A 12,420-nucleotide genomic window follows, 5' to 3' on the forward strand; every position below is an offset into this window, starting at 1 on the left:
CGTACCTCCGTACATCTAAGCAATGATATCCAACTTCTCACGAGTTTCAAAGATATACATTTCGTTTCTAATGACTTTCCGGAGCATCTCGTGTAAGAAAATGTAAAGTTCAAAAGCGCGGTGCGGCCGCTTGTCCTTCGTCACCTTCGCCTGTGGAAAGAGATACCACAGATAGCGACAATAAATCGTCTGTGATAAACTGCTATGAAGAAGTAGAGACACAACGTGTTATACTCACGTAAAATCACAAAGTATCAGAAACTACGAGAATATATACAATTTTGACGGTCATGTATGTGCCACGTCATAAACCATACGGAGGTTTTTGTCTTTCTTTTTTAAATAAAATTTGATATCTCAAAGGCGGTTCGAAAGAGTTTACTACATACGATAAACTTTGCTTAAATTTCAAGAAAATATTAGTATTGTAATTGTAAAGTGTTAAGGACTATAATTATTCTGCAAAATGAAATAAAATTTACTCTTTGAGGAAGAAGAATCGATTTTTGGAGATTGGGAATGGCTTTTATAATCTTACAATTGAAAGAGTAGGGTATTCGTTCGAAGAACTTTGTGGTTTTAATGGGCCATGTTCAGATGATAAAGGGGTTTTGTCAGATGCGTAACACATACTCTGTTACGTCGCGTGAGTCGGTACCTGCGACGTCCCTCATGGTCAGGCCGCCGAGGCCTGCACATCGTTACACTGACCCGCAATAAACCCAAGGAACCACCATAGACCACATCTGTTAACAATAAAATTGCATCCTTTGCACATATTCGGTTTATGAGTGGTCCCTTAAATGGGTCCTTAGGTTATGGGTTCTTAATTCAACAAGAATACACCCACAACGAGCTTTTTTCCTAAATAGTACGAGACGGGTCAATCACTGTTCTAATAGCCCTCTGACAGTCAAGTCCACTGCTCTAAGATCCCTTGGACAGTCAAGTCCACTGCTCTAAGATCCCTTGGACAGTCAAGTCCACTGTTTTAATCCTCGGACAGTCAAGTCCACTGTTCTAATATCCCGCCGACAGTCCAGTCTACGGATCAAGTTCTAACGCAAGTCAGTCAAGTTCTTGCCTCTCTAACTACCACGTCTAGCAACCTTCGGGTTCATCACCACGCTTTCCAAACACGGTCTGTAATCCAGTGTAAATAAATACATATATAATATAACTGTGAAGTCCAGTTATATTCCAACCCAATCACCCTTTATTCTCCCACAAGAAATAAGGGGATCGTCCAATTCGTGGTGTCGATTCGTGCAATCGTAGCGGGAATTTACGACTCCCGTTGACGTGCTATAACGCGACCGTCTCCCCGCGACTGGACGAAAATACATACTCGATGACTCTTATGTAGAATCGACGAAAACAAAGATTATGTTATAATGTCGAAAATCCGAATTCCAAGTGATCTGTATTTTGTAGGAATATTTGAACTTTAATCACTTAGTAAAAAATTATATATAATAATATACACAGTGTGTACATATATTGGAATTGGAAGTGTTACGCCGTATGAAGCGGCCAATGTTACGCCACGAGGCTCTGCAGAGATCGTATTTCCAACCGTCGCTCGCGGTCCTCCAGCGTCGCAGATCCATCCTCTTATCTGCCCGACGAAAAATATACATTGTATCGACGAGCGCATATTTGTCACCAAATAACGAGTTCTGGAACCGTCGATCTCGGACCGTTATTTTCTAACGAAGAAGTCGGCCTGCGTGATCATCGGCGCGTGCGATGGCGTGACCCGAGTATAGGGGGGATCCTCTCCCCGAAAGACAAAGAATCGAAATCTGTAACCGATCAGTCTCATTCGACAACTGTCACCGCACAGTCGTATCCGAACAGTCTCATTATAAAATTCACACCGCATACATAAAAAATCGAGTCGATTTTTTATAAAACATTAACTGTACCTATCACGAAACAATTTGTGACGCTTCTATTATAATTTAACTTATTGTTGAAAATATATGTCATATTAACCTGTTAACACAGTGTTAATTTCAATTAACCACCCCTGTTATCCTAATCGAAACACGGGGAACGACTATTTCGCGGCGTCGATTAGCCGAATCGTAGCGAAAATTTACGCCTCTCGCTGACGCGTTTTCCTCGCGACCGCGTCTCTCCACGAACGGTCGTAACAGCCAACAAGTCAGCCCTTGTTACCTGACTGTCAACGGCCCTCATACCGTTATTCTGACCTTCTACAGACCCAAGGACCCACACCATATACTCTAACGATAGTTTAATGTCTGACGTATATAGATGGGTCAATTGGTCTGCACCAAAATTACGGGATGTAGAGTCCCAAAAAGTACTTTACGTTTACAGCGGGCTATTCACCACTACCTGGAATTTATTACGTGCTGGTAACAATCACGGATAAAACAGGTATCTGCCATACGGAAAGAGCGAATGTGTATACAAAGAAAAAAGGGACTTCATCCCAATAAACAATATCATCCACTACCTAAGACGGTAGAAAGTCTCTCACTCCTGAGATGGCGAAAGAACGAACTGTGAGTCGAGTCTAGGCCAGTCTGTGCCACACATCTCCCGGGTTCCTTTGGCTCTTCAAGCCCTCGCGACAGTCAAGTCAACTGTTCGTACGACAATCGGGCATCATATTAACTCTACGTTCCGTCTAAGTAATCAAATTCACCGACTTCGCTTGTGTATGAGAGTGTGTATCCGTGCAAAATAGAAATAAATATATATATTAATAAAACTGTAGACTACAGTTTTATTCCAACTGAACTACCCCTATTATCCCAAAAGAAATACGGGGATCGACCTGCTCGTGGTGTCGATTGATACAATCGTAACGGGAATTTACGACTCCCGTTGACACGCCTCCTCGCGAACGCATCTCCCCGCGACTGGCCGAATTTACAGGAAGAATTACAAATTTTGTAATTTCAAATTACAAAAATCTAAGAAAATTATACAAAGTAATAAGAACTAAACAAAGATTACAAAATTATTATTCAGTGATGCATATTGAATGATTGATGCATAAGCTGAAACTTTCAAGGAACAGATTCTCCACGTTTATGTTTCGACGGTTCGCAGAGAGACGCGATCGCGAGATAGCGCGTAAACGGGAGTCGTAAATTCCTGCACGAGCAGGGCGATCCCCTTATTTCTTGTGGGAGCATAAGGGTGTTTGTTTTTGACTACAACTGTAATCTACAGTTATATAATATGTATATATTTACACCAGCTTACAATACTTGTTGCGTAGACAGGAATTGTTTGATTTCGTCGTGTCGGAAAGTACAGTAGTAGATTGATCGGAAGGTATGAAGACACGATGTGTTGAGTACCTAGATCTTGACTGACCGAGAAGTGAAAGAACAGTAGACTTGACTGCCTGAGAAGTGAAAGAACAGTAACAGACCCGTCTCGTACTATTTAGGAGGAAAGCTCGGTGTGGGTGTGCCCTTTTTGAACTAAGAACGCGGATTCGTTGTTCACACTTTTCGGTAGAAAAGTGAGGATAACGATCCGCGATGCCCATTGAATATAGCCAATGTTAATAAATAAAATACGAGGAGAAAGTCTCCTGCAGATGTGGCTTATGGGTGTCCTTGTTCCTGGGAAAAACCAGCTATTTCGCTGGGTACATCCGCTTTCTCCGGAATTACTAAGAGCGTGCAATAAGCTGAAGGACTGTTTAAAGAACCATCCATAAACCGAAAATACTTATATGAATAGAAGTTAAGCTAAGAAGATTCGGTTTATGGTGGTTCCTTGGGTTTATTGCGGGTTAGTGTAATGAGGGGTAGGCCTTGGTGGCCACACCGTGAGGGACGTCGCACGGACCATCTCGCGCGACGTATCAATATGTATAACGTTTTAGTATGGATATTGTTTATTTTCAAAAAATAAAGATGGAATTTATTTTATGAAATTAAATTTTCAATTTCCAAATCTAAAGTTTTTACATATCCTCGAATGTGTGTAGCAAGTAGTCCATCAGAAATTATTCCAAATAGAGAAAAAGAATCTACAATTACACATTTTTTATCTGATATGCTTATGAAATTACTTGGAGTTTGTGGCAAACGGCTACGGATATCCAAAGATATTCCCCAATTGATACGGTGAGTTACACAGAATATTTAATAATTTCTATTCAATAGTCGTAAATAAAATCTATTCTTCTATTATATACAGTAACCTTTAAGTATAATATCAGGTAACGCATCACCAAAGGACAGAGGATTAAGTACATATTTTAAGGAAAAGGGTAATATTATCTCACAATTAGAATTTTCCGATAAATATGTAGATGGATTGACAAAAGATGTGAATACTGCTACAGCATTAAGAACGCAATTAACTAAAATTCATCAAATTCGTAATGTACAATTTCATGAAAATATGAGAGCAAAATTAAACGACAAGGATGTGAAAGAAGATCAAAGTGGCACTAAGATAATAATATACCTTTACAAATATACCTAATAAATGTAATTACTTGAATTATAAAATAAATTTCATAGGTGTTCAATGTTTAAATACTATGCAAAATTCATTTATACAATATGTGGAAAATAATTTTATCACAGATAATACATCAAGATACGCAAATTCTACTGTACAAAGGAAAGAACAATTTTTACGTACTTTAAAATTCAAAAGATGAATTCTTATGCCAAGACAAAAGTGGTATCTTTTTCAACATTTTTATTGTAAGATATATTTTATCTTTCATTGCTTATGCTTCGCTTATAATCTTCTCTATTTAAGAATAGCTACCAGAAGAAAAAGATCAGAGACAAAAAACGTTTAACGCTAAAGGAGAAACTATCAAAACCTAAATCTGATAAAGACAGCAGCTCATCTTTATCCAGTATATACATATTTATGTTTCTAAAATCTGTATGATAAAGTTAAAATTATAAGTGACGACCATCCATACAAGTGACGACCATCCGTTCATTTTACATTTTCTAATGTAATTTCAATAGATAGATTTCAATAAGAGCCAATGGAACTTTAAGATCATATTCCAAAAGAACGATTCATTTGCGACCCATGGTTCCTTGCTGATATTACGTGATCCATTAGATATCCATTACACGATGCAATACAAAAAATTTGGCTTTGAAATTCTATTATACGGTATCTTTCTTTAATAAATCTCCACCGATCTGAAGGTGTAGGATCATCTACCAAAGTCATGAGATAGAACAACCAATAAGCCTATAACCAAACTGCACATCATTTAATAATTTTTCTTTAATGCAATATAATTGTAATACCTTCTTATTCTTCTCATTTCCTATACTCTGTTGCTTTTGACGACATATCTTTTGTTTAGCAGTTTATAACCTTAATCGACGATAATTAAAATTAAGAATTATCGATACCTAATGAATTATACAAAAACATGTTTCGAAAATCAACGTAATCACATGGAATATGTATTTACAATAACGACAACGATAAAAATTCAGGACGTCGAAAAACTGGGAATGCAATTGGGTTTCACTTTTGGAGAAAGAAATTTTCATAATGTGTCACTGGGTCAAGGTCAAGAACCCATAGCGGAAGAAGCCATAGAACTTTCGGCGAACGAAGGCCACTGGGTAATTTTGCAAAATGTCCATTTGGTGAGGAAATGGTTGCCTACATTAGAAAAAAAGATGGAACAATGCTCGGAGAATCCACATGATGATTATCGATTGTTCATTAGTGCGGAACCCAGTCCTGATCCTCATGAATCAATAATACCTCAGGTAATAAACAATTGTGTAATTTGAAAAAGGAAAAGAAAATATGCAGGTTTAATAAAGCTAACATGTACTAATTATATTCCTTAACCCTCCGTCGGTAATATGGTATTTCACTAATGTCGGAATTTCACTAACGCGGTCGGCATTACATATTTTTCAGTAACTGGTCTAATTTCTTACTGTTTTTTGCTTTAAGAAAATCTAAGAAATTTCTGAGGTATCTATTATTGTCCCTAATTTATTATATAAGTGATACTTTAGCCAATAAGTAGATAATATCGATAAAAAACACTAATTACTAAATGTAAGGTTCGTTACATTGACACAGGGTATACTAGAATCAGCCATAAAGATCACTAACGAACCAATTATAATCGGGTTGCTTATAAGATTAAAGTGTTACGGATATTCCTAAGAGTTCCAAACAGTCCGCTGTACTTTCATCTCCGACATATGTGTACATGTGTATATACAAATATTTTAAAGTATTAATAAATAAAGATATCTTAACTGTGTTTTTGAATATTTTTAATATTTTATTTCAAGTGCGATTATTTAAATAAACTCACTAGTTTTCATCATTAACAAAATTCAGTTACAATTTGTATAAATCTTGTTCCAGAGAGTAATAATAGATTTTTCACTAAAACTTTACAGATCAGCACCAAGAGAAGGCGGATATGTAAACGGATTGTACACGAAAGGTGCACGGTGGGACGTTCAAGCAGGATGTATCGTGGACTCTCGATTTAAGGAATTGTTTCCATTATTACCAATAATGTATATTAGAACGATTACACAGGACAAACAAGATTTGAAGAATATGTATGAATGTCCTGTGTATAAAACGTGATCGCGAGGTCCTACTGACGTGTGTACGTTCAATTTAAGAACTATGGGGAGAACTAGTAAGTGGATTCTTGGTGGAGTGGCAATTCTATTACAAATCTAATTTTATAAATTAAGCAATTAAAATAAAGATTTTCGAAATTGACAAAGAGTGTTGGTAACATTTTTCAAAACACAGTATTATTTTATGCAAGTTAATATTTATGTAAAAGAAGAAGTACAGCGCTTCTCTACGCACGATTACAGTTTATTTCTCTATTTTAGATTTCTTTACAACCTGCAAAAACGTTAATTCGTACAAATATTTTGTAACAAAAGGATTGTATGAACGCGAATTTGAAATTAAGTTTTAATTCCATCGAGCCGGATCACGTACCAGTGAAAAGTGCACCTAACAGTGACCACACAGTGCCACGTGATAACACCGCCATTCAATAACACACGTGGGCGTCGGAAAGCAGCAAAAGTAAGTAACTTCGGCATCGTCATCATAAAATAGGTATAACTCGTTGGTCGAGGAACGCAACCAGACAGCGTCCCGACATAACTGGAGAATCAACAAATTGAAAGTTCAAATAACTTCAATATCAACCACGTTACAAAACCATGCTGAACACGGCAAAGGCCAATAGCCTACGAACAAAACGTGATAAATTGTACAAAAACACCTTAAAGTTCATAAAGGAAAGCATTAACGAATATGAGCAGCAACACCACAAACCTCGCTTTTGAGCGCATATCAATCCCAACTTCAGGGGGTAGGGGGGGGGGACAATTTAAACTCTTTCAACGCGATTTAGGTGATATCGACGACGCGGACCTCGCGCAGGAAACGGAGGCCCTGAAGAACTACTTTGACCTGGACGCGCGAATCATATTCATTAGCAAGCAGAGGCAGATAGTGATTATCACCATGTATTTTCGTCCAGTCGCGGGGAGACGCGATCGCGTTGACGCGCTTCAATAATATAATATAATAATAATATAATATAATATAATAAAAAATAATATAATATAAATATAATATATAATATATATATTATATAACTGTAGATATATATATATATTATATAACTGTAGATTACAGTTGTATTCAAAAACAAACACCCCTATTATCCCACAAGAAATAAGGGGATTACCCTGCTCGTGATATCGATTCGTATAATCGTAACGGGAATTTACGACTCCCGTTGACGCGCTTCAACGCGATCGCGTCTCCCCGTGACTGGACGAAAATACATTAAATTATAAAATATCATAAATGTCTGTATATTAATGTATAATTTATAGGTAATTAAAAAAAAAAGGTAAAAATTCTGGCTACAAAGATATTGGATTTATGCTGGGGTATAAAACATATATATTTAATCTCAAATATATAAAAACATTATACATATAACATTAACAAATTGCTTTTATTAAAAATTTTATAAATTACAAAATATGAGAAATGAACTATACGTTCATTATAATTATATCAATCAGATTGATCAATTTTTTAATTTTGTCTTTCTTTAAATATTTTACTATTCGGCTTTTCTTATAGATATACATATAAAATTAAGTAAGATCGTAAACCAGCTTTGAAGTATGACATGAAATGAAAAATAACAAAGATATAAATCACAATGGTTAACAATCTGACTATTAATCCTTTGCGGACTACTGCTGCATATATGAGTTTGTCACGTAAAATAAAAAAAGAAATCGAAGATGAAAATAAAAGATAAGAATAAAAAAATAAAGAAAAAAAGAATTTATTTCTTTTAGGCCGCGTACGCCTAACAAACGCGTGGACAGTGGTGATATTGAAGGGTAACAAAGAAAAGGGAATCGGATCCCACTGAGAGTCAAGTTGTAAGAGCTTCAGTCGTGGAAAGTCGCGGTTGGAGTTCAGAAGTGAATTGTAGTTAGTGTAAACCAAGTGTTAAGAAATAAATTCTCTCTTTTTATTTCTTTATTTTTATCTTTTATTTTTCGTCTTCGATTTCACTTTTTTATTTTACGTGTCAAGCCCATCGGTTCCGAAACGCGGTATAGTCTCTGATGTGATTGGCGTCACATAACCCCTTTCTTAGATTGATTTTGGTCCTCCAAAATCTCAGTGTTCCTGCAGTACGGAACGGTGGAATTGGACTGGCTCGATCTCTCTATTTGTTCTTCTTCGTCGTGGTATTTTATGCTTCTGAGTCTTGTTGATGCTTGTGGTGTCTGCGGTATTTCTGTATAATTATTTAGAAGTGCCGCAATGTTTTGAATGTTGTTTCTGGTTTTACAGCTTAGTAGGTGGATACATAATTTCGTTGGTAAACATTTCTTCAATAGATCGAATATTCCTATTTTGTAGAAAGTAGATCCCTGTAAATCCTAAGGCAACATAACCTGCTATCTGCAGAAATTAAAGTCCCCATGATTTAATTGATTGTATTCGATGAGGATACGTTAGTTGATTGGTTTGATCATACATTTGGTTCAAATTATTTTGATATTTTCGAATATGACTAAAGATTTTAGGTGTTCTCTCAATCTTGTCTAACAAGTAGTTTATTCTAGTGTCGTTTTCAAAAGGAATCATTTTAAGTTTATACTGAAAAATTACGTTGACTTTGGATTGCCCCATTTTCATTACACTATCGTTAAATATTAAATGACATTGTCCGTCTAGAGATTAAATTATAGAAGGTTTGCCTATCTTAATTTATTTCTGGCTATTATCGCAACGTACATGTATTTCGATTTCTTCATTTGGTATGGCTAATATATTAATTTTCAACTGTTAATGGAATGAAAGTTATATCTTCGATTTTATAAACAGCTAATTTGCAAACATCTATCTTTTTGTTAGAATTGATGATTTCTGACGCACAATTGTGAACGGATCTCTTATCGTGCGTGTCTTGTGTTTGTTTGCACATTGTGATTCCTATTTTCGTGTTACAATTTTTATCGATGTATTCATTGTCAACATTTATATGTGCAAATTGATGCGATAAGAATATTGGATGTTCAATTACAGATGCCAAAAATGCATGGCCTATTTTAGTCGGTATGGGGTATTCTCGTATTACATCCCATGCCGAGTCTAGTAGCAAAGGTAAGGTTATGTTAAAGAAAACTTTACTTTTGACAGTGAATACCGTCTTAACATATCTAGAATGAATTGGTAATTTTTGTATTTCGATTCTAATGCTGTGTTATAAAGGCGATGTCCTAATGCTTTTTTATAACTCTCGATGAACAGTACATGATCAATGATTTGAGGGCTAAGGATCCCTGCTTTTCCCATATTTATAGCGTTGAACATTTCATCGAAAGTGAAGATCATAAATTGCGCTTTCGGCTTGGATTATCAAATCTGTTATTAGTCGTTCTCTAGTGGTATTGACCACATATTCGTCAAATTTTATTCTTACTTCATCGATTAGTTCAATATTGTTGGATTTTATAATTTTGCGTATGAGCGCGGTTTGATTTGCAACTACAGTTTTTAACTCATTTCCGTCCTCAAATAATTTGTCAATGTTAGTGTCACGTCGGAGACACAAGAAATCACTAAATCGATAGATCGTCGGTAATCTCCTGGCATCGCAATTCGAACGTTTCACCAATAAAGTGAAGAAATTGAACTTCGTATATGATAATGGAATTTATTATATAAATTCAACAGAGTGACGGTTCAAAGTGTTACAATAGAATAATGTGTCGAGCACTAATTTAGGAGGGTTTTTATATTGAGGTTTTAGTCCCTTTGGAGGTTATCTTCGGGTGTGTATCAAAGGCGGCTATTTCGTTACTGTCTGGTTACTGTTTCGATAGTTAACAGGATGTTTCGTCTACCTAATTACTGAGCGTGTACATTAGCGTTTACTAGGACCAGGTCATCGGTGTCAAGTATTCGGTATTCCGAATAGACTTTTCGATATAGATCCAACAATATTCAACAATCCTCTCTTAGTTAGCGTGTAATTGTGTGTCAAAAGTCGCAATTGGTGTGTTAAGGTTTCTAATTTTTCTATACGTCGGGTCAGAGATATTATTTCGTTATGAACTTCGCATTTGTTTTTACATACTTTTTCGATGAACATGACATTCGCTTTTATATGGTTCACGTTTTTGTATACACCGTTTATATCTGTCCCTATATTAATTACGTCGGAATATAAGTATGCTTGCTAAAACTTTTCATGAAATATCCCACTGCCCTCTAATGGTTGTGGCGGCAGTCGACAGCAAAATACCACCACTCGACACTAACTAGCGTCGGACGACGGTAGCGCAGTGGTTAGCGCTTTAGGTTACGAAATGAGAAGAAAAATACAGCAGTATTATCCCAGCAGCGATATCTACACTCAGCAACTACAACTATCACGGCCTATTCATCTCATAGTAAAACATTAATTCCTTCGCCAAGCTTAGAGTAAATTAGTGTTGTAGTCACGATGAATGTCCTGAAAAATAAGTTTTTAACCTATTACCGTGAATTTTCTTAATGACTTTTAAATTATTATCTCATAATAAGGTGTTTTGACTCGATGGATTAGATACGGTCCTAACCATTCGGTATCCATTTTGTCTCTCTTATGATCGTTGTGAATTAATACAAAGTCTCCTTCTTTGAAAATTGTTTGAGTTCGCACGATCTTTCTTTCTTGATCTCAAGCCTATCGTTTCTTACTATTTATTAGTGTTTGTCTCACTAACTCCAAATATTTGTTCAACTGTTTTTGCCATAAAGAAAACATATCATTATACGTTAAGTTAGAGGTTTTTGCAATCGCGGAAGGTAAATTAGCCTTTCTTCCGAACGTTAATTCAAAAGGGGTAAATCCTATTCCTTCGTGAATTGCTGTATTTTACCCTAAGCATAAAATTGAGTATCTCATCCTATTCTTTATCGTCGTTATCCCGTAAGCTAATACGAATTAGATCTTTAACTACTGCGTGAGTACGTTCTAATGATCCGTTGGATTGAGGATGAAAGCTAGTCGTCTTAATATGTTTGATCTTAAAAGCTTAGTCAAATTTCGTTATGAGCTCGCTAATAAAATTCTGTCCTTGGTCAGTAAGGATTGTTTAAGGATCTTTCATCCGTCGGCACTGGGTTTCTGCGTGATATAGCTCCTTGGTTCGCGGTTGATCACTGGCTTTGGGGTCGTCTCTCTGGGTGTCTGTTCATAGGTCGGTACTTATCTTCGTTGTTCTTCCTGTAAATTTCTTTCCATGTCTCCAGCTTCTTTCTCGGCCTCTACTTAGGGTTGTTGCTGGTTTGCTCGGTATTACTATTCTTCCTATGTCAGTACGTAGTCCTTTCAGATATATCCGGCTTACTCTCTGCATTGGCTTCTCGAGAATTATTTTTCGTGTTAGCGGTTGTGGGTTTTCGTTAGTTATTGCGTAGGTCAGTTTGTTGAGCACTCGTCGGAATCTAATGTTGAAGTATTGAACTGACTCGTCTCTTCCTTGCCTTAGTTCCTTGATCTGCTCTGCGTATTCGTCAGATGCCATTTGGGCTTCTACGTTCTGTCGTAATGCATGGAACAGATCGGTATAGTTCTCGATCCGTATATTTCAAACGCTTTGTGCTGCTTTGCCTATTATTTTCTCGACTTTAATAGTCTTTCTTTTTCCAACAAAGGTTTCTTATTGATCGGACTTCTGTTATGAAATGTTCTACGCCTATGTCGTCGTCACCGTTTAATATCGGGATATATTTAACTGCCTTTTCTGCTGTCAGAAGTTGCTGGTGTGCGTTTCTTGGTTGCATTTGCGAGTCGTCGTCATCGCCTCCTATCTCTGGCGCCGACGGGCG

General features: G+C 36.5%; 1 protein-coding gene across 2 annotated transcripts in view; it reads left to right on the top strand.

Annotated features, from left to right (window-relative positions):
* Window positions 1-12,420, top strand: part of LOC139996450 (fatty acyl-CoA reductase 1-like) — a 294,969-nt gene that overhangs the window by 64,113 nt on the left and 218,436 nt on the right. The gene's annotated exons all lie outside the window — the stretch shown is intronic.

The sequence above is a fragment of the Bombus fervidus genome, chromosome 18, assembly GCF_041682495.2.
Source record: "Bombus fervidus isolate BK054 chromosome 18, iyBomFerv1, whole genome shotgun sequence".
NCBI classification, from domain to species: Eukaryota; Metazoa; Arthropoda; class Insecta; order Hymenoptera; family Apidae; genus Bombus; species Bombus fervidus.